This window comes from Aegilops tauschii, chromosome 5 (assembly GCF_002575655.3).
Source record: "Aegilops tauschii subsp. strangulata cultivar AL8/78 chromosome 5, Aet v6.0, whole genome shotgun sequence".
NCBI classification, from domain to species: Eukaryota; Viridiplantae; Streptophyta; class Magnoliopsida; order Poales; family Poaceae; genus Aegilops; species Aegilops tauschii.
In genome coordinates, this window is record NC_053039.3 from 74618136 (window position 1) to 74637842 (window position 19707).

At 47.2% G+C, this 19707-nt stretch overlaps 40 non-coding genes across 40 annotated transcripts; all 40 read left to right on the top strand.

Moving 5' to 3' along the window:
- Positions 1-24: 24 nt before the first annotated feature.
- On the top strand, positions 25-143 carry LOC141023758 (5S ribosomal RNA). Its single transcript, XR_012185356.1, has one exon. It is a non-coding gene; the product is annotated as a 5S ribosomal RNA (ribosomal RNA).
- A 375-nt stretch (positions 144-518) lies between these two features.
- Positions 519-637, top strand: LOC141024189 (5S ribosomal RNA). The gene has a single exon (XR_012185786.1). It is a non-coding gene; the product is annotated as a 5S ribosomal RNA (ribosomal RNA).
- A 371-nt stretch (positions 638-1008) lies between these two features.
- On the top strand, positions 1009-1127 carry LOC141023935 (5S ribosomal RNA). The gene has a single exon (XR_012185533.1). It is a non-coding gene; the product is annotated as a 5S ribosomal RNA (ribosomal RNA).
- Positions 1128-1498: 371 nt separating this feature from the next.
- On the top strand, positions 1499-1617 carry LOC141024172 (5S ribosomal RNA). Its single transcript, XR_012185769.1, has one exon. It is a non-coding gene; the product is annotated as a 5S ribosomal RNA (ribosomal RNA).
- A 370-nt stretch (positions 1618-1987) lies between these two features.
- On the top strand, positions 1988-2106 carry LOC141025226 (5S ribosomal RNA). The gene has a single exon (XR_012186724.1). It is a non-coding gene; the product is annotated as a 5S ribosomal RNA (ribosomal RNA).
- Positions 2107-2476: 370 nt separating this feature from the next.
- Positions 2477-2595, top strand: LOC141024322 (5S ribosomal RNA). Its single transcript, XR_012185919.1, has one exon. It is a non-coding gene; the product is annotated as a 5S ribosomal RNA (ribosomal RNA).
- A 642-nt stretch (positions 2596-3237) lies between these two features.
- LOC141023927 (5S ribosomal RNA) lies at positions 3238-3356 on the top strand. Its single transcript, XR_012185525.1, has one exon. It is a non-coding gene; the product is annotated as a 5S ribosomal RNA (ribosomal RNA).
- Positions 3357-3726: 370 nt separating this feature from the next.
- On the top strand, positions 3727-3845 carry LOC141024924 (5S ribosomal RNA). Its single transcript, XR_012186421.1, has one exon. It is a non-coding gene; the product is annotated as a 5S ribosomal RNA (ribosomal RNA).
- A 371-nt stretch (positions 3846-4216) lies between these two features.
- Positions 4217-4335, top strand: LOC141025118 (5S ribosomal RNA). Its single transcript, XR_012186615.1, has one exon. It is a non-coding gene; the product is annotated as a 5S ribosomal RNA (ribosomal RNA).
- A 370-nt stretch (positions 4336-4705) lies between these two features.
- Positions 4706-4824, top strand: LOC141023495 (5S ribosomal RNA). Its single transcript, XR_012185092.1, has one exon. It is a non-coding gene; the product is annotated as a 5S ribosomal RNA (ribosomal RNA).
- Positions 4825-5194: 370 nt separating this feature from the next.
- LOC141023769 (5S ribosomal RNA) lies at positions 5195-5313 on the top strand. The gene has a single exon (XR_012185367.1). It is a non-coding gene; the product is annotated as a 5S ribosomal RNA (ribosomal RNA).
- Positions 5314-5684: 371 nt separating this feature from the next.
- On the top strand, positions 5685-5803 carry LOC141023780 (5S ribosomal RNA). Its single transcript, XR_012185378.1, has one exon. It is a non-coding gene; the product is annotated as a 5S ribosomal RNA (ribosomal RNA).
- Positions 5804-6172: 369 nt separating this feature from the next.
- Positions 6173-6291, top strand: LOC141023496 (5S ribosomal RNA). The gene has a single exon (XR_012185093.1). It is a non-coding gene; the product is annotated as a 5S ribosomal RNA (ribosomal RNA).
- Positions 6292-6660: 369 nt separating this feature from the next.
- LOC141024874 (5S ribosomal RNA) lies at positions 6661-6779 on the top strand. The gene has a single exon (XR_012186371.1). It is a non-coding gene; the product is annotated as a 5S ribosomal RNA (ribosomal RNA).
- A 372-nt stretch (positions 6780-7151) lies between these two features.
- Positions 7152-7270, top strand: LOC141023721 (5S ribosomal RNA). Its single transcript, XR_012185319.1, has one exon. It is a non-coding gene; the product is annotated as a 5S ribosomal RNA (ribosomal RNA).
- A 371-nt stretch (positions 7271-7641) lies between these two features.
- LOC141024299 (5S ribosomal RNA) lies at positions 7642-7760 on the top strand. The gene has a single exon (XR_012185896.1). It is a non-coding gene; the product is annotated as a 5S ribosomal RNA (ribosomal RNA).
- Positions 7761-8131: 371 nt separating this feature from the next.
- Positions 8132-8250, top strand: LOC141025120 (5S ribosomal RNA). The gene has a single exon (XR_012186617.1). It is a non-coding gene; the product is annotated as a 5S ribosomal RNA (ribosomal RNA).
- A 371-nt stretch (positions 8251-8621) lies between these two features.
- Positions 8622-8740, top strand: LOC141023791 (5S ribosomal RNA). Its single transcript, XR_012185389.1, has one exon. It is a non-coding gene; the product is annotated as a 5S ribosomal RNA (ribosomal RNA).
- Positions 8741-9110: 370 nt separating this feature from the next.
- On the top strand, positions 9111-9229 carry LOC141023497 (5S ribosomal RNA). The gene has a single exon (XR_012185094.1). It is a non-coding gene; the product is annotated as a 5S ribosomal RNA (ribosomal RNA).
- A 370-nt stretch (positions 9230-9599) lies between these two features.
- Positions 9600-9718, top strand: LOC141023801 (5S ribosomal RNA). The gene has a single exon (XR_012185399.1). It is a non-coding gene; the product is annotated as a 5S ribosomal RNA (ribosomal RNA).
- Positions 9719-10089: 371 nt separating this feature from the next.
- LOC141023812 (5S ribosomal RNA) lies at positions 10090-10208 on the top strand. The gene has a single exon (XR_012185410.1). It is a non-coding gene; the product is annotated as a 5S ribosomal RNA (ribosomal RNA).
- A 369-nt stretch (positions 10209-10577) lies between these two features.
- Positions 10578-10696, top strand: LOC141023498 (5S ribosomal RNA). The gene has a single exon (XR_012185095.1). It is a non-coding gene; the product is annotated as a 5S ribosomal RNA (ribosomal RNA).
- Positions 10697-11065: 369 nt separating this feature from the next.
- On the top strand, positions 11066-11184 carry LOC141023576 (5S ribosomal RNA). Its single transcript, XR_012185176.1, has one exon. It is a non-coding gene; the product is annotated as a 5S ribosomal RNA (ribosomal RNA).
- A 373-nt stretch (positions 11185-11557) lies between these two features.
- On the top strand, positions 11558-11676 carry LOC141023603 (5S ribosomal RNA). The gene has a single exon (XR_012185203.1). It is a non-coding gene; the product is annotated as a 5S ribosomal RNA (ribosomal RNA).
- Positions 11677-12047: 371 nt separating this feature from the next.
- Positions 12048-12166, top strand: LOC141024403 (5S ribosomal RNA). The gene has a single exon (XR_012186000.1). It is a non-coding gene; the product is annotated as a 5S ribosomal RNA (ribosomal RNA).
- Positions 12167-12537: 371 nt separating this feature from the next.
- LOC141025121 (5S ribosomal RNA) lies at positions 12538-12656 on the top strand. The gene has a single exon (XR_012186618.1). It is a non-coding gene; the product is annotated as a 5S ribosomal RNA (ribosomal RNA).
- A 372-nt stretch (positions 12657-13028) lies between these two features.
- On the top strand, positions 13029-13147 carry LOC141024970 (5S ribosomal RNA). The gene has a single exon (XR_012186468.1). It is a non-coding gene; the product is annotated as a 5S ribosomal RNA (ribosomal RNA).
- Positions 13148-13516: 369 nt separating this feature from the next.
- Positions 13517-13635, top strand: LOC141024755 (5S ribosomal RNA). The gene has a single exon (XR_012186252.1). It is a non-coding gene; the product is annotated as a 5S ribosomal RNA (ribosomal RNA).
- A 370-nt stretch (positions 13636-14005) lies between these two features.
- LOC141024509 (5S ribosomal RNA) lies at positions 14006-14124 on the top strand. Its single transcript, XR_012186107.1, has one exon. It is a non-coding gene; the product is annotated as a 5S ribosomal RNA (ribosomal RNA).
- A 370-nt stretch (positions 14125-14494) lies between these two features.
- LOC141024382 (5S ribosomal RNA) lies at positions 14495-14611 on the top strand. Its single transcript, XR_012185979.1, has one exon. It is a non-coding gene; the product is annotated as a 5S ribosomal RNA (ribosomal RNA).
- A 371-nt stretch (positions 14612-14982) lies between these two features.
- LOC141023535 (5S ribosomal RNA) lies at positions 14983-15101 on the top strand. The gene has a single exon (XR_012185135.1). It is a non-coding gene; the product is annotated as a 5S ribosomal RNA (ribosomal RNA).
- A 369-nt stretch (positions 15102-15470) lies between these two features.
- LOC141023913 (5S ribosomal RNA) lies at positions 15471-15589 on the top strand. The gene has a single exon (XR_012185511.1). It is a non-coding gene; the product is annotated as a 5S ribosomal RNA (ribosomal RNA).
- Positions 15590-15960: 371 nt separating this feature from the next.
- On the top strand, positions 15961-16079 carry LOC141023630 (5S ribosomal RNA). Its single transcript, XR_012185230.1, has one exon. It is a non-coding gene; the product is annotated as a 5S ribosomal RNA (ribosomal RNA).
- Positions 16080-16450: 371 nt separating this feature from the next.
- Positions 16451-16569, top strand: LOC141023572 (5S ribosomal RNA). Its single transcript, XR_012185172.1, has one exon. It is a non-coding gene; the product is annotated as a 5S ribosomal RNA (ribosomal RNA).
- A 371-nt stretch (positions 16570-16940) lies between these two features.
- LOC141023475 (5S ribosomal RNA) lies at positions 16941-17059 on the top strand. Its single transcript, XR_012185072.1, has one exon. It is a non-coding gene; the product is annotated as a 5S ribosomal RNA (ribosomal RNA).
- A 373-nt stretch (positions 17060-17432) lies between these two features.
- On the top strand, positions 17433-17551 carry LOC141023604 (5S ribosomal RNA). Its single transcript, XR_012185204.1, has one exon. It is a non-coding gene; the product is annotated as a 5S ribosomal RNA (ribosomal RNA).
- Positions 17552-17926: 375 nt separating this feature from the next.
- Positions 17927-18045, top strand: LOC141024615 (5S ribosomal RNA). Its single transcript, XR_012186156.1, has one exon. It is a non-coding gene; the product is annotated as a 5S ribosomal RNA (ribosomal RNA).
- Positions 18046-18415: 370 nt separating this feature from the next.
- Positions 18416-18534, top strand: LOC141025199 (5S ribosomal RNA). The gene has a single exon (XR_012186697.1). It is a non-coding gene; the product is annotated as a 5S ribosomal RNA (ribosomal RNA).
- Positions 18535-18904: 370 nt separating this feature from the next.
- Positions 18905-19023, top strand: LOC141023631 (5S ribosomal RNA). Its single transcript, XR_012185231.1, has one exon. It is a non-coding gene; the product is annotated as a 5S ribosomal RNA (ribosomal RNA).
- Positions 19024-19394: 371 nt separating this feature from the next.
- LOC141023573 (5S ribosomal RNA) lies at positions 19395-19513 on the top strand. Its single transcript, XR_012185173.1, has one exon. It is a non-coding gene; the product is annotated as a 5S ribosomal RNA (ribosomal RNA).
- The last annotated feature ends 194 nt before the right edge of the window (positions 19514-19707 follow it).

The window sequence follows — 19707 nt, forward strand, 5'->3', positions numbered from 1 at the left end:
GGACGAAGGCGGGGGTAACATGTTGGATGCGATCATACCAGCACTAAAGCACCGGATCCCATCAGAACTCCGAAGTTAAGCGTGCTTGGGCGAGAGTAGTACTTGGATGGGTGACCTCCTGGGAAGTCCTCGTGTTGCATTCCCTTTTTAATTATTTTTTGCGCCTCATGAAAAACATATCACATGTGCGCAATATATATTAACCCCGTTATATTATTTTTGACATTTGCGATATGTTTTAGCTCGCTGCTCATTGGTCACGCGTCTAGAGGCGGCTTTGTGGCGCGAGGAGCGCGTTCTGAAAGGGGTAAAAAATAAGTGTTGCTGGGGTATAGAGGGAGGGGTGGAAACCGTGGTAAACTTGTCTCCGTGTTTGAGGGGGGGGGGGGGGGTAAGTAGTATATATAGGGCATTATCCATTATTAGGCAACGGTTGTAATGGTAGTAAGAATGACAATCATCTTTGCAGTGGACCTGGGAGTGGCAAGCATAAGGGACGAAGGCGGGGGTAACATGTTGGATGCGATCATACCAGCACTAAAGCACCGGATCCCATCAGAACTCCGAAGTTAAGGGTGCTTGGGCGAGGGTAGTACTAGGATGGGTGACCTCCTGGGAAGTCCTCGTGTTGCATTCCCTTTTTAATTATTTTTTGCGCCTCATGACAAACATATCACATGTGCGCGATATATATTAACCCCGTTATATTATTTTTGACATTTGCGATATGTTTTAGCTCGCTGCTCATTGGTCACGCGTCTAGAGGCGGCTTTGTGGCGCGAGGAGCGCGTTCTGAAAGGGGTAAAAAAAATACGTGTTGCTGCGGTATAGAGGGAGGGGTGGAAACCGTGGTAAACTCGTCTCTGTGTTTGAGGGGGGGAGTAAGTAGTATATATAGGGCATTATCCATTATTGGGCAACGGTTGTAATGGTAGTAAGAATGACAATCATCTTTGCAGTGGACCTGGGAGTGGCAAGCATAAGGGACGAAGGCGGGGGTAACATGTTGGATGCGATCATACCAGCACTAAAGCACCGGATCCCATCAGAACTACGAAGTTAAGCGTGCTTGGGCGAGAGTAGTACTTGGATGGGTGACCTCTTGGGAAGTCCTTGTGTTGCATTCCCTTTTTAATTATTTTTTGCGCCTCATGACAAACATATCACATGTGCGCAATATATATTAACCCCGTTATATTATTTTTGAGATTTGCGATATGTTTTAGCTCGCTGCTCATTGGTCACGCGTCTAGAGGCGGCTTTGTGGCGCGAGGAGCGCGTTCTGAAAGGGGTAAAAAAATACGTGTTGCTGGGGTATAGAGGGAGGGGTGGAAACCGTGGTACACTCGTCTCCGTGTTTGAGGGGGGGGGGTAAGTAGTATATATAGGGCATTATCCATTATTAGGCAACGGTTGTAATGGTAGTAAGAATGACAATCATCTTTGCAGTGGACCTGGGAGTGGCAAGCATAAGGAACGAAGGCGGGGGTAACATGTTGGATGCGATCATACCAGCACTAAAGCACCGGATCCCATCAGAACTCCGAAGTTAAGCGTGCTTGGGCGAGAATAGTACTAGGATGGGTGACCTCCTGGGAAGTCCTCGTGTTGCATTCCCTTTTTAATTATTTTTTGCGCCTCATGACAAACATATCACATGTACGCGCTATATATTAACCCCGTTATATTATTTTTGACATTTGCGATATGTTTTAGCTCGCTGCTCATTGGTCACGCGTCTAGAGGCGGCTTTTTGGCGCGAGGAGCGCGTTCTGAAAGGGGTAAAAAAATACGTGTTGCTGCGGTATAGAGGGAGGGGTGGAAACCGTGGTAAACTCGTCTCCGTGTTTGAGGGGGGGGGTAAGTAGTATATATAGGGCATTATCCATTATTAGGCAACGGTTGTAATGGTAGTAAGATAGACAATCATCTTTGCAGTGGACCTGGGAGTGGCAAGCATAAGGGACGAAGGCGGGGGTAACATGTTGGATGCGATCATACCAGCACTAAAGCACCGGATCCCATCAGAACTCCGAAGTTAAGCGTGCTTGGGCGAGGGTAGTACTAGGATGTGTGACCTCCTGGGAAGTCCTCGTGTTGCATTCCCTTTTTAATTGTTTTTGGCGCCTCATGACAAACATATCACATGTGCGCGGTATATATTAACCCCGTTATATTATTTTTGACATTTGCGATATGTTTTAGCTCGCTGGTCATTGGTCACGCGTCTAGAGGCGGCTTTGTGGCGCGAGGAGCGCGTTCTGAAAGGGGTAAAAATATACGTGTTGCTACGGTATAGAGGGAGGGGTGGAAACCGTGGTAAACTCGTCTCCGTGTTTGAGGGGGGGAGTAAGTAGTATATATAGGGCATTATCCATTATTAGGCAACGGTTGTAATGGTAGTAAGAATGACAATCATCTTTGCAGTGGACCTGGGAGTGGCAAGCATAAGGGACGAAGGCGGGGGTAACATGTTGGATGCGATCATACCAGCACTAAAGCATCGGATCCCATCAGAACACCGAAGTTAAGCGTGCTTGGGAGAGAGTAGTACTAGGATGGGTGACCTCCTGGGAAGTCCTCGTGTTGCATTCCGTTTTTAATTATTTTTTGCGCCTCATGACAAACATATCACATGTGCGCGATATATATTAACCCCGTTATATTATTTTTGACATTTGCGATATGTTTTAGCTCGCTGCTCATTGGTCACGCGTCTAGAGGCGGCTTTGTGGCGCGAGCAGCGCGTTCTGAAAGGGGTAAAAAAATACGTGTTGCTGCGGTATAGAGGGAGGGGTGGAAACCGTGGTAAACTCGTCTCCGTGTTTGAGGGGGTGACCTCCTGGGAAGTCCTCGTGTTGCATTCCCTTTTTAATTATTTTTTGCGCCTCATGACAAACATATCACATGTGCGCGATATATATTAACCCCGTTGTATTATTTTTGACATTTGCGATATGTTTTAGCTCGCTGCTCATTGGTCACGCGTCTAGAGGCGGCTTTGTGGCGCGAGGAGCGCGTTCTGAAAGGGGTAAAAAAATACGTGTTGCTGCGGTATAGAGGGAGGGGTGGAAACCGTGGTAAACTCGTCTCCGTGTTTGAGGGGGGGAGTAAGTAGTATATATAGGGCATTATCCATTATTAGGCAACGGTTGTAATGGTAGTAAGAATGACAATCATCTTTGCAGTGGACCTGGGAGTGGCAAGCATAACGGACGAAGGCGGGGGTAACATGTTGGATGCGATCATACCAGCACTAAAGCATCGGATCCCATCAGAACTCCGAAGTTAAGCGTGCTTGGGCGAGAATAGTACTAGGATGGGTGACCTCCTGGGAAGTCGTCGTGTTGCATTCCCTTTTTAATTATTTTTTGCGCCTCATGACAAACATATCACATGTGCGCGCTATATATTAACCTCGTTATATTATTTTTGACATTTGCGATATGTTTTAGCTCGCTGCTCATTGGTCACGCGTCTAGAGGCGGCTTTGTGGCGCGAGGAGCGCGTTCTGAAAGGGGTAAAAAAATACGTGTTGCTGCGGTATAGAGGGAGGGGTGGAAACCGTGGTAAACTCGTCTCCGTGTTTGAGGGGGGGAGTAAGTAGTATATATAGGGAATTTTCCATTATTAGGCAACGGTTGTAATGGTAGTAAGAATGACAATCATCTTTGTAGTGGACCTGGGAGTGGCAAGCATAAGGGACGAAGGCGGGGGTAACATGTTGGATGCGATCATACCAGCACTAAAGCACCGGATCCCATCAGAACTCCGAAGTTAAGCGTGCATGGGCGAGAATAGTACTAGGATGGGTGACCTCCTGGGAAGTCCTCGTGTTGCATTCCCTTTTTAATTATTTTTTGCGCCTCATGACAAACATATCACATGTGCGCGATATATATTAACCCCGTTATATTATTTTTGACATTTGCGATATGTTTTAGCTCGCTGCTCATTGGTCACGCGTCTAGAGGCGGCTTTGTGGCGCGAGGAGCGCGTTTTGGAAGGGGTAAAAAAATACGTGTTGCTGCGGTATAGAGGGAGGGGTGGAAACCGTGGTAAACTCGTCTCCGTGTTTGAGGGGGGGGAGTAAGTAGTATATATAGGGCATTATCCATTATTAGGCAACGGTTGTAATGGTAGTAAGAATGACAATCATCTTTGCAGTGGACCTGGGAGTGGCAAGCATAAGGGACGAAGGCGGGGGTAACATGTTGGATGCGATCATACCAGGACTAAAGCACCGGATCCCATCAGAACTCCGAAGTTAAGCGTGCTTGGGCGAGAGTAGTACTTGGATGGGTGACCTCCTGGGAAGTCCTCGTGTTGCATTCCCTTTTTAATTATTTTTTGCGCCTCATGACAAACATATCACATGTGCGCAATATATATTAACCCCGTTATATTATTTTTGACATTTGCGATATGTTTTAGCTCGCTGCTCATTGGTCACGCGTCTAGAGGCGGCTTTGTGGCGCGAGGAGCGCGTTCTGAAAGGGGTAAAAAAATACGTGTTGCTGCGGTATAGAGGGAGGGGTGGAAACCGTGGTAAACTCGTCTCCGTGTTTGAGGGGGGGGGTAAGTAGTATATATAGGGCATTATCCATTATTAGGCAACGGTTGTAATGGTAGTAAGAATGACAATCATCTTTGCAGTGGACCTGGGAGTGGCAAGCATAAGGGACGAAGGCGGGGGTAACATGTTGGATGCGATCATACCAGCACTAAAGCACCGGATCCCATCAGAACTCCGAAGTTAAGCGTGCTTGGGCGAGGGTAGTACTAGGATTGGTGACCTCCTGGGAAGTCCTCGTGTTGCATTCCCTTTTTAATTGTTTTTGGCGCCTCATGACAAACATATCACATGTGCGCGGTATATATTAACCCCGTTATATTATTTTTGACATTTGCGATATGTTTTAGCTCGCTGGTCATTGGTCACGCGTCTAGAGGCGGCTTTGTGGCGCGAGGAGCGCGTTCTGAAAGGGGTAAAAATATACGTGTTGCTACGGTATAGAGGGAGGGGTGGAAACCGTGGTAAACTCGTCTCCGTGTTTGAGGGGGGGAGTAAGTAGTATATATAGGGCATTATCCATTATTAGGCAACGGTTGTAATGGTAGTAAGAATGACAATCATCTTTGCAGTGGACCTGGGAGTGGCAAGCATAAGGGACGAAGGCGGGGGTAACATGTTGGATGCGATCATACCAGCACTAAAGCACCGGATCCCATCAGAACTCCGAAGTTAAGCGTGCTTGGGCGAGAGTAGTACTTGGATGGGTGACCTCCTGGGAAGTCCTCGTGTTGCATTCCCTTTTTAATTATTTTTTGCGCCTCATGACAAACATATCACATGTGCGCGATATATATTAACCCCGTTATATTATTTTTGACATTTGCGATATGTTTTAGCTCGCTGCTCATTGGTCACGCGTCTAGAGGCGGCTTTGTGGCGCGAGGAGCGCGTTCTGGAAGGGGTAAAAAAATACGTGTTGCTGCGGTATAGAGGGAGGGGTGGAAACCGTGGTAAACTCGTCTCCGTGTTTGAGGGGGGGGAGTAAGTAGTATATATAGGGCATTATCCATTATTAGGCAACGGTTGTAATGGTAGTAAGAATGACAATCATCTTTGCAGTGGACCTGGGAGTGGCAAGCATAAGGGACGAAGGCGGGGGTAACATGTTGGATGCGATCATACCAGCACTAAAGCACCGGATCCCATCAGAACTCCGAAGTTAAGCGTGCTTGGGCGAGAGTAGTACTTGGATGGGTGACCTCCTGGGAAGTCCTCGTGTTGCATTCCCTTTTTAATTATTTTTTGCGCCTCATTACAAACATATCACATGTGCGCAATATATATTAACCCCGTTATATTATTTTTGACATTTGCGATATGTTTTAGCTCGCTGCTCATTGGTCACGCGTCTAGAGGCGGCTTTGTGGCGCGAGGAGCGCGTTCTGAAAGGGGTAAAAAAATACGTGTTGCTGCGGTATAGAGGGAGGGGTGGAAACCGTGGTAAACTCGTCTCCGTGTTTGAGGGGGGGGTAAGTAGTATATATAGGGCATTATCCATTATTAGGCAACGGTTGTAATGGTAGTAAGAATGACAATCATCTTTGCAGTGGACCTGGGAGTGGCAAGCATAAGGGACGAAGGCGGGGGTAACATGTTGGATGCGATCATACCAGCACTAAAGCACCGGATCCCATCAGAACTCCGAAGTTAAGCGTGCTTGGGCGAGGGTAGTACTAGGATTGGTGACCTCCTGGGAAGTCCTCGTGTTGCATTCCCTTTTTAATTATTTTTGGCGCCTCATGACAAACATATCACATGTGCGCGGTATATATTAACCCCGTTATATTATTTTTGACATTTGCGATATGTTTTAGCTCGCTGCTCATTGGTCACGCGTCTAGAGGCGGCTTTGTGGCGCGAGGAGCGCGTTCTGAAAGGGGTAAAAAAATACGTGTTGCTGCGGTATAGAGGGAGGGGTGGAAACCGTGGTAAACTCGTCTCCGTGTTTGAGGGGGGAGTAAGTAGTATATATAGGGAATTTTCCATTATTAGGCAACGGTTGTAATGGTAGTAAGAATGACAATCATCTTTGTAGTGGACCTGGGAGTGGCAAGCATAAGGGACGAAGGCGGGGGTAACATGTTGGATGCGATCATACCAGCACTAAAGCACCGGATCCCATCAGAACTCCGAAGTTAAGTGTGCTTGGGCGAGAATAGTACTAGGATGGGTGACCTCCTGGGAAGTCCTCGTGTTGCATTCCCTTTTTAATTATTTTTTGTGCCTCATGACAAACATATCACATGTGCGCGATATATATTAACCCCGTTATATTATTTTTGACATTTGCGATATGTTTTAGCTCGCTGCTCATTGGTCACGCGTCTAGAGGCGGCTTTGTGGCGCGAGGAGCGCGTTCTGGAAGGGGTAAAAAATACGTGTTGCTGCGGTATAGAGGGAGGGGTGGAAACCGTGGTAAACTCGTCTCCGTGTTTGAGGGGGGGGGGAGTAAGTAGTATATATAGGGCATTATCCATTATTAGGCAACGGTTGTAATGGTAGTAAGAATGACAATCATCTTTGTAGTGGACCTGGGAGTGGCAAGCATAAGGGACGAAGGCGGGGGTAACATGTTGGATGCGATCATACCAGCACTAAAGCACCGGATCCCATCAGAACACCGAAGTTAAGCGTGCTTGGGCGAGAGTAGTACTTCGATGGGTGACCTCCTGGGAAGTCCTCGTGTTGCATTCCCTTTTTAATTATTTTTTGCGCCTCATGACAAACATATCACATGTGCGCAATATATATTAACCCCGTTATATTATTTTTGACATTTGCGATATGTTTTAGCTCGCTGCTCATTGGTCACGCGTCTAGAGGCGGCTTTGTGGCGCGAGGAGCGCGTTCTGAAAGGGGTAAAAAAATACGTGTTGCTGGGGTATAGAGGGAGGGGTGGAAACCGTGGTAAACTCGTCTCCGTGTTTGAGGGGGGGGGGTAAGTAGTATATATAGGGCATTATCCATTATTAGGCAACGGTTGTAATGGTAGTAAGAATGACAATCATCTTTGCAGTGGACCTGGGAGTGGCAAGCATAAGGGACGAAGGCGGGGGTAACATGTTGGATGCGATCATACCAGCACTAAAGCACCGGATCCCATCAGAACTCCGAAGTTAAGGGTGCTTGGGCGAGGGTAGTACTAGGATGGGTGACCTCCTGGGAAGTCCTCGTGTTGCATTCCCTTTTTAATTATTTTTTGTGCCTCATGACAAACATATCACATGTGCGCGATATATATTAACCCCGTTATATTATTTTTGACATTTGCGATATGTTTTAGCTCGCTGCTCATTGGTCACGCGTCTAGAGGCGGCTTTGTGGCGCGAGGAGCGCGTTCTGAAAGGGGTAAAAAAAATACGTGTTGCTGGGGTATAGAGGGAGGGGTGGAAACCGTGGTAAACTCGTCTCTGTGTTTGAGGGGGGGAGTAAGTAGTATATATAGGGCATTATCCATTATTAGGCAACGGTTGTAATGGTAGTAAGAATGACAATCATCTTTGCAGTGGACCTGGGAGTGGCAAGCATAAGGGACGAAGGCGGGGGTAACATTTTGGATGCGATCATACCAGCACTAAAGCACCGGATCCCATCAGAACTCCGAAGTTAAGCGTGCTTGGGCAAGAGTAGTACTTGGATGGGTGACCTCCTGGGAAGTCCTCGTGTTGCATTCCCTTTTTAATTATTTTTTGCGCCTCATGACAAACATATCACATGTGCGCAATATATATTAACCCCGTTATATTATTTTTGACATTTGCGATATGTTTTAGCTCGCTGCTCATTGGTCACGCGTCTAGAGGCGGCTTTGTGGCGCGAGGAGCGCGTTCTGAAAGGGGTAAAAAAATACGTGTTGCTGCGGTATAGAGGGAGGGGTGGAAACCGTGGTAAACTCGTCTCCGTGTTTGAGGGGGGGGAGTAAGTAGTATATATAGGGCATTATCCATTATTAGGCAACGGTTGTAATGGTAGTAAGAATGACAATCATCTTTGCAGTGGACCTGGGAGTGGCAAGCATAAGGGACGAAGGCGGGGGTAACATGTTGGATGCGATCATACCAGCACTAAAGCACCGGATCCCATCAGAACTCCGAAGTTAAGCGTGCTTGGGCGAGAGTAGTACTTGGATGGGTGACCTCCTGGGAAGTCCTCGTGTTGCATTCCCTTTTTAATTATTTTTTGCGCCTCATGACAAACATATCACATGTGCGCAATATATATTAACCCCGTTATATTATTTTTGACATTTGCGATATGTTTTAGCTCGCTGCTCATTGGTCACGCGTCTAGAGGCGGCTTTGTGGCGCGAGGAGCGCGTTCTGAAAGGGGTAAAAAAAATACGTGTTGCTGCGGTATAGAGGGAGGGGTGGAAACCGTGGTAAACTCGTCTCCGTGTTTGAGGGGGGGGTAAGTAGTATATATAGGGCATTATCCATTATTAGGCAACGGTTGTAATGGTAGTAAGAATGACAATCATCTTTGCAGTGGACCTGGGAGTGGCAAGCATAAGGGACGAAGGCGGGGGTAACATGTTGGATGCGATCATACCAGCACTAAAGCACCGGATCCCATCAGAACTCCGAAGTTAAGCGTGCTTGGGCGAGGGTAGTACTAGGATTGGTGACCTCCTGGGAAGTCCTCGTGTTGCATTCCCTTTTTAATTGTTTTTGGCGCCTCATGACAAACATATCACATGTGCGCGGTATATATTAACCCCGTTATATTATTTTTGACATTTGCGATATGTTTTAGCTCGCTGGTCATTGGTCACGCGTCTAGAGGCGGCTTTGTGGCTCGAGGAGCGCGTTCTGAAAGGGGTAAAAATATACGTGTTGCTACGGTATAGAGGGAGGGGTGGAAACCGTGGTAAACTCGTCTCCGTGTTTGAGGGGGGGAGTAAGTAGTATATATAGGGCATTATCCATTATTAGGCAACGGTTGTAATGGTAGTAAGAATGACAATCATCTTTGCAGTGGACCTGGGAGTGGCAAGCATAAGGGACGAAGGCGGGGGTAACATGTTGGATGCGATCATACCAGCACTAAAGCACCGGATCCCATCAGAACTCCGAAGTTAAGCGTGCTTGGGCGAGAGTAGTACTTGGATGGGTGACCTCCTGGGAAGTCCTCGTGTTGCATTCCCTTTTTAATTATTTTTTGCGCCTCATGACAAACATATCACATGTGCGCGATATATATTAACCCCGTTATATTATTTTTGACATTTGCGATATGTTTTAGCTCGCTGCTCATTGGTCACGCGTCTAGAGGCGGCTTTGTGGCGCGAGGAGCGCGTTCTGGAAGGGGTAAAAAAATACGTGTTGCTGCGGTATAGAGGGAGGGGTGGAAACCGTGGTAAACTCGTCTCCGTGTTTGAGGGGGGGGAGTAAGTAGTATATATAGGGCATTATCCATTATTAGGCAACGGTTGTAATGGTAGTAAGAATGACAATCATCTTTGTAGTGGACCTGGGAGTGGCAAGCATAAGGGACGAAGGCGGGGGTAACATGTTGGATGCGATCATACCAGCACTAAAGCACCGGATCCCATCAGAACTCCGAAGTTAAGCGTGCTTGGGCGAGAGTAGTACTTGGATGGGTGACCTCCTGGGAAGTCCTCGTGTTGCATTCCCTTTTTAATTATTTTTTGCGCCTCATGACAAACATATCACATGTGCGCAATATATATTAACCCCGTTATATTATTTTTGACATTTGCGATATGTTTTAGCTCGCTGCTCATTGGTCACGCGTCTAGAGGCGGCTTTGTGGCGCGAGGAGCGCGTTCTGAAAGGGGTAAAAAAATACGTGTTGCTGCGGTATAGAGGGAGGGGTGGAAACCGTGGTAAACTCGTCTCCGTGTTTGAGGGGGGGGTAAGTAGTATATATAGGGCATTATCCATTATTAGGCAACGGTTGTAATGGTAGTAAGAATGACAATCATCTTTGCAGTGGACCTGGGAGTGGCAAGCATAAGGGACGAAGGCGGGGGTAACATGTTGGATGCGATCATACCAGCACTAAAGCACCGGATCCCATCAGAACTCCGAAGTTAAGCGTGCTTGGGCGAGGGTAGTACTAGGATTGGTGACCTCCTGGGAAGTCCTCGTGTTGCATTCCCTTTTTAATTATTTTTGGCGCCTCATGACAAACATATCACATGTGCGCGGTATATATTAACCCCGTTATATTATTTTTGACATTTGCGATATGTTTTAGCTCGCTGCTCATTGGTCACGCGTCTAGAGGCGGCTTTGTGGCGCGAGGAGCGCGTTCTGAAAGGGGTAAAAAAATACGTGTTGCTGCGGTATAGAGGGAGGGGTGGAAACCGTGGTAAACTCGTCTCCGTGTTTGAGGGGGGAGTAAGTAGTATATATAGGGAATTTTCCATTATTAGGCAACGGTTGTAATGGTAGTAAGAATGACAATCATCTTTGTAGTGGACCTGGGAGTGGCAAGCATAAGGGACGAAGGCGGGGGTAACATGTTGGCTGCGATCATACCAGCACTAAAGCACCGGATCCCATCAGAACTCCGAAGTTAAGTGTGCTTGGGCGAGAATAGTACTAGGATGGGTGACCTCCTGGGAAGTCCTCGTGTTGCATTCCCTTTTTAATTATTTTTTGTGCCTCATGACAAACATATCACATGTGCGCGATATATATTAACCCCGTTATATTATTTTTGACATTTGCGATATGTTTTAGCTCGCTGCTCATTGGTCACGCGTCTAGAGGCGGCTTTGTGGCGCGAGGAGCGCGTTCTGAAAGGGGTAAAAAAATACGTGTTGCTGCGGTATAGAGGGAGGGGTGGAAACCGTGGTAAACTCGTCTCCGTGTTTGAGGGGGGGGGGAGTAAGTAGTATATATAGGGCATTATCCATTATTAGGCAACGGTTGTAATGGTAGTAAGAATGACAATCATCTTTGTAGTGGACCTGGGAGTGGCAAGCATAAGGGACGAAGGCGGGGGTAACATGTTGGATGCGATCATACCAGCACTAAAGCACCGGATCCCATCAGAACACCGAAGTTAAGCGTGCTTGGGCGAGAGTAGTACTTGGATGGGTGACCTCCTGGGAAGTCCTCGTGTTGCATTCCCTTTTTAATTATTTTTTGCGCCTCATGACAAACATATCACATGTGCGCAATATATATTAACCCCGTTATATTATTTTTGACATTTGCGATATGTTTTAGCTCGCTGCTCATTGGTCACGCGTCTAGAGGCGGCTTTGTGGCGCGAGGAGCGCGTTCTGAAAGGGGTAAAAAAATACGTGTTGCTGGGGTATAGAGGGAGGGGTGGAAACCGTGGTAAACTCGTCTCCGTGTTTGAGGGGGGGGGGTAAGTAGTATATATAGGGCATTATCCATTATTAGGCAACGGTTGTAATGGTAGTAAGAATGACAATCATCTTTGCAGTGGACCTGGGAGTGGCAAGCATAAGGGACGAAGGCGGGGGTAACATGTTGGATGCGATCATACCAGCACTAAAGCACCGGATCCCATCAGAACTCCGAAGTTAAGGGTGCTTGGGCGAGGGTAGTACTAGGATGGGTGACCTCCTGGGAAGTCCTCGTGTTGCATTCCCTTTTTAATTATTTTTTGCGCCTCATGACAAACATATCACATGTGCGCGATATATATTAACCCCGTTATATTATTTTTGACATTTGCGATATGTTTTAGCTCGCTGCTCATTGGTCACGCGTCTAGAGGCGGCTTTGTGGCGCGAGGAGCGCGTTCTGAAAGGGGTAAAAAAAATACGTGTTGCTGGGGTATAGAGGGAGGGGTGGAAACCGTGGTAAACTCGTCTCTGTGTTTGAGGGGGGGAGTAAGTAGTATATATAGGGCATTATCCATTATTAGGCAACGGTTGTAATGGTAGTAAGAATGACAATCATCTTTGCAGTGGACCTGGGAGTGGCAAGCATAAGGGACGAAGGCGGGGGTAACATTTTGGATGCGATCATACCAGCACTAAAGCACCGGATCCCATCAGAACTCCGAAGTTAAGCGTGCTTGGGCAAGAGTAGTACTTGGATGGGTGACCTCCTGGGAAGTCCTCGTGTTGCATTCCCTTTTTAATTATTTTTTGCGCCTCATGACAAACATATCACATGTGCGCAATATATATTAACCCCGTTATATTATTTTTGACATTTGCGATATGTTTTAGCTCGCTGCTCATTGGTCACGCGTCTAGAGGCGGCTTTGTGGCGCGAGGAGCGCGTTCTGAAAGGGGTAAAAAAATACGTGTTGCTGCGGTATAGAGGGAGGGGTGGAAACCGTGGTAAACTCGTCTCCGTGTTTGAGGGGGGGGGAGTAAGTAGTATATATAGGGCATTATCCATTATTAGGCAACGGTTGTAATGGTAGTAAGAATGACAATCATCTTTGCAGTGGACCTGGGAGTGGCAAGCATAAGGGACGAAGGCGGGGGTAACATGTTGGATGCGATCATACCAGCACTAAAGCACCGGATCCCATCAGAACTCCGAAGTTAAGCGTGCTTGGGCGAGAGTAGTACTTGGATGGGTGACCTCCTGGGAAGTCCTCGTTTTGCATTCCCTTTTTAATTATTTTTTGCGCCTCATGACAAACATATCAGATGTGCGCAATATATATTAACCCCGTTATATTATTTTTGACATTTGCGATATGTTTTAGCTCGCTGCTCATTGGTCACGCGTCTAGAGGCGGCTTTGTGGCGCGAGGAGCGCGTTCTGAAAGGGGTAAAAAAATACGTGTTGCTGGGGTATAGAGGGAGGGGTGGAAACCGTGGTAAACTCGTCTCCGTGTTTGAGGGGGGGGGTAAGTAGTATATATAGGGCATTATCCATTATTAGGCAACGGTTGTAATGGTAGTAAGAATGACAATCATCTTTGCAGTGGACCTGGAGTGGCAAGCATAAGGGACGAAGGCGGGGGTAACATGTTGGATGCGATCATACCAGCACTAAAGCACCGGATCCCATCAGAACTCCGAAGTTAAGGGTGCTTGGGCGAGGGTAGTACTAGGATGGGTGACCTCCTAGGAAGTCCTCGTGTTGCATTCCCTTTTTAATTATTTTTTGCGCCTCATGACAAACATATCACATGTGCGCGATATATATTAACCCCGTTATATTATTTTTGACATTTGCGATATGTTTTAGCTCGCTGCTCATTGGTCACGCGTCTAGAGGCGGCTTTGTGGCGCGAGGAGCGCGTTCTGAAAGGGGTAAAAAAATACGTGTTGCTGCGGTATACAGGGAGGGGTGGAAACCGTGGTAAACTCGTCTCCGTGTTTGAGGGGGGGAGTAAGTAGTATATATAGGGCATTATCCAATATTAGGCAACGGTTGTAATGGTAGTAAGAATGACAATCATCTTTGCAGTGGACCTGGGAGTGGCAAGCATAAGGGACGAAGGCGGGGGTAACATGTTGGATGCGATCATACCAGCACTAAAGCACCGGATCCCATCAGAACTCCGAAGTTAAGGGTGCTTGGGCGAGGGTAGTACTAGGATGGGTGACCTCCTGGGAAGTCCTCGTGTTGCATTCCCTTTTTAATTATTTTTTGCGCCTCATGACAAACATATCACATGTGCGCGATATATATTAACCCCGTTATATTATTTTTGACATTTGCGATATGTTTTAGCTCGCTGCTCATTGGTCACGCGTCTAGAGGCGGCTTTGTGGCGCGAGGAGCGCGTTCTGAAAGGGGTAAAAAAATACGTGTTGCTGCGGTATACAGGGAGGGATGGAAACCGTGGTAAACTCGTCTCCGTGTTTGAGGGGGGGAGTAAGTAGTATATATAGGGCATTATCCATTATTAGGCAACGGTTGTAATGGTAGTAAGAATGACAATCATCTTTGCAGTGGACCTGGGAGTGGCAAGCATAAGGGACGAAGGCGGGGGTAACATGTTGGATGCGATAACCATCACTAAAGCACCGGATCCCATCAGAACTCCGAAGTTAAGCGTGCTTGGGCGAGAGTAGTACTTGGATGGGTGACCTCCTGGGAAGTCCTCGTGTTGCATTCCCTTTTTAATTATTTTTTGCGCCTCATGACAAACATATCACATGTGCGCAATATATATTAACCCCGTTATATTATTTTTGACATTTGCGATATGTTTTAGCTCGCTGCTCATTGGTCACGCGTCTAGAGGCGGCTTTGTGGCGCGAGGAGCGCGTTCTGACAGGGGTAAAAAAATACGTGTTGCTGGGGTATAGAGGGAGGGGTGGAAACCGTGGTAAACTCGTCTCCGTGTTTGAGGGGGGGGGGTAAGTAGTATATATAGGGCATTATCCATTATTAGGCAACTGTTGTAATGGTAGTAAGAATGACAATCATCTTTGCAGTGGACCTGGGAGTGGCAAGCATAAGGGACGAAGGCGGGGGTAACATGTTGGATGCGATCATACCAGCACTAAAGCATCGGATCCCATCAGAACTCCGAAGTTAAGCGTGCTTGGGCGAGGGTAGTACTAGGATGGGTGACCTCCTGGGAAGTCCTCGTGTTGCCTTCCCTTTTTAATTATTTTTGGCGCCTCATGACAAACATATCACATGTGCGCGATATATATTAACCCCGTTATATTATTTTTGACATTTGCGATATGTTTTAGCTCGCTGCTCATTGGTCACGCGTCTAGAGGCGGCTTTGTGGCGCGAGGAGCGCGTTCTGAAAGGGGTAAAAAAATACGTGTTGCTGCGGTATAGAGGGAGGGGTGGAAACCGTGGTAAACTCGTCTCCGTGTTTGAGGGGGGAGTAAGTAGTATATATAGGGCATTATCCATTATTAGGCAACGGTTGTAATGGTAGTAAGAATGACAATCATCTTTGCAGTGGACCTGGGAGTGGCAAGCATAAGGGACGAAGGCGGGGGTAACATGTTGGATGCGATCATACCAGCACTAAAGCATCGGATCCCATCAGAACTCCGAAGTTAAGCGTGCTTGGGCGAGAGTAGTACTAGGATGGGTGACCTCCTGGGAAGTCCTCTTGTTGCATTCCCTTTTTAATTAGTTTTTGCGCCTCATGACAAACATATCACATGTGCGCGATATATATTAACCCCGTTATATTATTTTTGACATTTGCGATATGTTTTAGCTCGCTGCTCATTGGTCACGCGTCTAGAGGCGGCTTTGTGGCGCGAGGAGCGCGTTCTGAAAGGGGTAAAAAATACGTGTTGCTGCCGTATAGAGGGAGGGGTGGAAACCGTGGTAAACACGTCTCCGTGTTTGAGGGGGGGGGGGTAAGTAGTATATATAGGGCATTATCCATTATTAGGCAACGGTTGTAATGGTAGTAAGAATGACAATCATCTTTGCAGTGGACCTGGGAGTGGCAAGCATAAGGGACGAAGGCGGGGGTAACATGTTGGATGCGATCATACCAGCACTAAAGCACCGGATCCCATCAGAACTCCGAAGTTAAGCGTGCTTGGGCGAGAGTAGTACTAGGATCGGTGACCTCCTGGGAAGTCCTCGTGTTGCATTCCCTTTTTAATTTTTTTTGCGCCTCATGACAAACATATCACATGTGCGCGATATATATTAACCCCGTTATATTATTTTTGACTTTTGCGATATGTTTTAGCTCGCTGCTCATTGGTCACGCGTCTAGAGGCGGCTTTGTGGCGCGAGGAGCGCGTTCTGAAAGGGGTAAAAAAATACGTGTTGCTGCGGTATAGAGGGAGGGGTGGAAACCGTGGTAAACACGTCTCCGTGTTTGAGGGGGGGGGGGTAAGTAGTATATATAGGGCATTATCCATTATTAGGCAACGGTTGTAATGGTAGTAAGAATGACAATCATCTTTGCAGTGGACCTGGGAGTGGCAAGCATAAGGGACGAAGGCGGGGGTAACATGTTGGATGCGATCATACCAGCACTAAAGCACCGGATCCCATCAGAACTCCGAAGTTAAGCGTGCTTGGGCGAGGGTAGTACTAGGATCGGTGACCTCCTGGGAAGTCCTCGTGTTGCATTCCCTTTTTAATTATTTTTTGCGCCTCATGACAAACATATCACATGTGCGCGATATATATTAACCCCGTTATATTATTTTTGACATTTGCGATATGTTTTAGCTCGCTGCTCATTGGTCACGCGTCTAGAGGCGGCTTTGTGGTGCGAGGAGCGCGTTCTGAAAGGGGTAAAAAAATACGTGTTGCTGCGGTATAGAGGGAGGGGTGGAAACCGTGGTAAACTCGTCTCCGTGTTTGAGGGGGGGGGGTAAGTAGTATATATAGGGCATTATCCATTATTAGGCAACGGTTGTAATGGTAGTAAGAATGACAATCATCTTTGCAGTGGACCTGGGAGTGGCAAGCATAAGGGACGAAGGCGGGGGTAACATGTTGGATGCGATCATACCAGCACTAAAGCACTGGATCCCATCAGAACTCCGAAGTTAAGTGTGCTTGGGCGAGAATAGTACTAGGATGGGTGACCTCCTGGGAAGTCCTCGTGTTGCATTCCCTTTTTAATTATTTTTTGTGCCTCATGACAAACATATCACATGTGCGCGATATATATTAACCCCGTTATATTATTTTTGACATTTGCGATATGTTTTAGCTCGCTGCTCATTGGTCACGCGTCTAGAGGCGGCTTTGTGGCGCGAGGAGCGCGTTCTGGAAGGGGTAAAAAAATACGTGTTGCTGCGGTATAGAGGGAGGGGTGGAAACCGTGGTAAACTCGTCTCCGTGTTTGAGGGGGGGGGGAGTAAGTAGTATATATAGGGCATTATCCATTATTAGGCAACGGTTGTAATGGTAGTAAGAATGACAATCATCTTTGTAGTGGACCTGGGAGTGGCAAGCATAAGGGACGAAGGCGGGGGTAACATGTTGGATGCGATCATACCAGCACTAAAGCACCGGATCCCATCAGAACACCGAAGTTAAGCGTGCTTGGGCGAGAGTAGTACTTGGATGGGTGACCTCCTGGGAAGTCCTCGTGTTGCATTCCCTTTTTAATTATTTTTTGCGCCTCATGACAAACATATCACATGTGCGCAATATATATTAACCCCGTTATATTATTTTTGACATTTGCGATATGTTTTAGCTCGCTGCTCATTGGTCACGCGTCTAGAGGCGGCTTTGTGGCGCGAGGAGCGCGTTCTGAAAGGGGTAAAAAAATACGTGTTGCTGGGGTATAGAGGGAGGGGTGGAAACCGTGGTAAACTCGTCTCCGTGTTTGAGGGGGGGGGGGGGGTAAGTAGTATATATAGGGCATTATCCATTATTAGGCAACGGTTGTAATGGTAGTAAGAATGACAATCATCTTTGCAGTGGACCTGGGAGTGGCAATAATAAGGGACGAAGGCGGGGGTAACATGTTGGATGCGATCATACCAGCACTAAAGCACCGGATCCCATCAGAACTCCGAAGTTAAGGGTGCTTGGGCGAGGGTAGTACTAGGATGGGTGACCTCCTGGGAAGTCCTCGTGTTGCATTCCCTTTTTAATTATTTTTTGCGCCTCATGACAAACATATCACATGTGCGCGATATATATTAACCCCGTTATATTATTTTTGACATTTGCGATATGTTTTAGCTCGCTGCTCATTGGTCACGCGTCTAGAGGCGGCTTTGTGGCGCGAGGAGCGCGTTCTGAAAGGGGTAAAAAAATACGTGTTGCTGGGGTATAGAGGGAGGGGTGGAAACCGTGGTAAACTCGTCTCTGTGTTTGAGGGGGGGAGTAAGTAGTATATATAGGGCATTATCCATTATTAGGCAACGGTTGTAATGGTAGTAAGAATGACAATCATCTTTGCAGTGGACCTGGGAGTGGCAAGCATAAGGGACGAAGGCGGGGGTAACATTTTGGATGCGATCATACCAGCACTAAAGCACCGGATCCCATCAGAACTCCGAAGTTAAGCGTGCTTGGGCAAGAGTAGTACTTGGATGGGTGACCTCCTGGGAAGTCCTCGTGTTGCATTCTCTTTTTAATTATTTTTTGCGCCTCATGACAAACATATCACATGTGCGCAATATATATTAACCCCGTTATATTATTTTTGACATTTGCGATATGTTTTAGCTCGCTGCTCATTGGTCACGCGTCTAGAGGCGGCTTTGTGGCGCGAGGAGCGCGTTCTGAAAGGGGTAAAAAATACGTGTTGCTGCCGTATAGAGGGAGGGGTGGAAACCGTGGTAAACACGTCTCCGTGTTTGAGGGGGGGGGGTAAGTAGTATATATAGGGCATTATCCATTATTAGGCAACGGTTGTAATGGTAGTAAGAATGACAATCATCTTTGCAGTGGACCTGGGAGTGGCAAGCATAAGGGACGAAGGCGGGGGTAACATGTTGGATGCGATCATACCAGCACTAAAGCACCGGATCCCATCAGAACTCCGAAGTTAAGCGTGCTTGGGCGAGAGTAGTACTAGGATCGGTGACCTCCTGGGAAGTCCTCGTGTTGCATTCCCTTTTTAATTTTTTTTGCGCCTCATGACAAACATATCACATGTGCGCGATATATATTAACCCCGTTATATTATTTTTGACTTTTGCGATATGTTTTAGCTCGCTGCTCATTGGTCACGCGTCTAGAGGCGGCTTTGTGGCGCGAGGAGCGCGTTCTGAAAGGGGTAAAAAAATACGTGTTGCTGCGGTATAGAGGGAGGGGTGGAAACCGTGGTAAACACGTCTCCGTGTTTGAGGGGGGGGGGGTAAGTAGTATATATAGGGCATTATCCATTATTAGGCAACGGTTGTAATGGTAGTAAGAATGACAATCATCTTTGCAGTGGACCTGGGAGTGGCAAGCATAAGGGACGAAGGCGGGGGTAACATGTTGGATGCGATCATACCAGCACTAAAGCACCGGATCCCATCAGAACTCCGAAGTTAAGCGTGCTTGGGCGAGGGTAGTACTAGGATCGGTGACCTCCTGGGAAGTCCTCGTGTTGCATTCCCTTTTTAATTATTTTTTGCGCCTCATGACAAACATATCACATGTGCGCGATATATATTAACCCCGTTATATTATTTTTGACATTTGCGATATGTTTTAGCTCGCTGCTCATTGGTCACGCGTCTAGAGGCGGCTTTGTGGTGCGAGGAGCGCGTTCTGAAAGGGGTAAAAAAATACGTGTTGCTGCGGTATAGA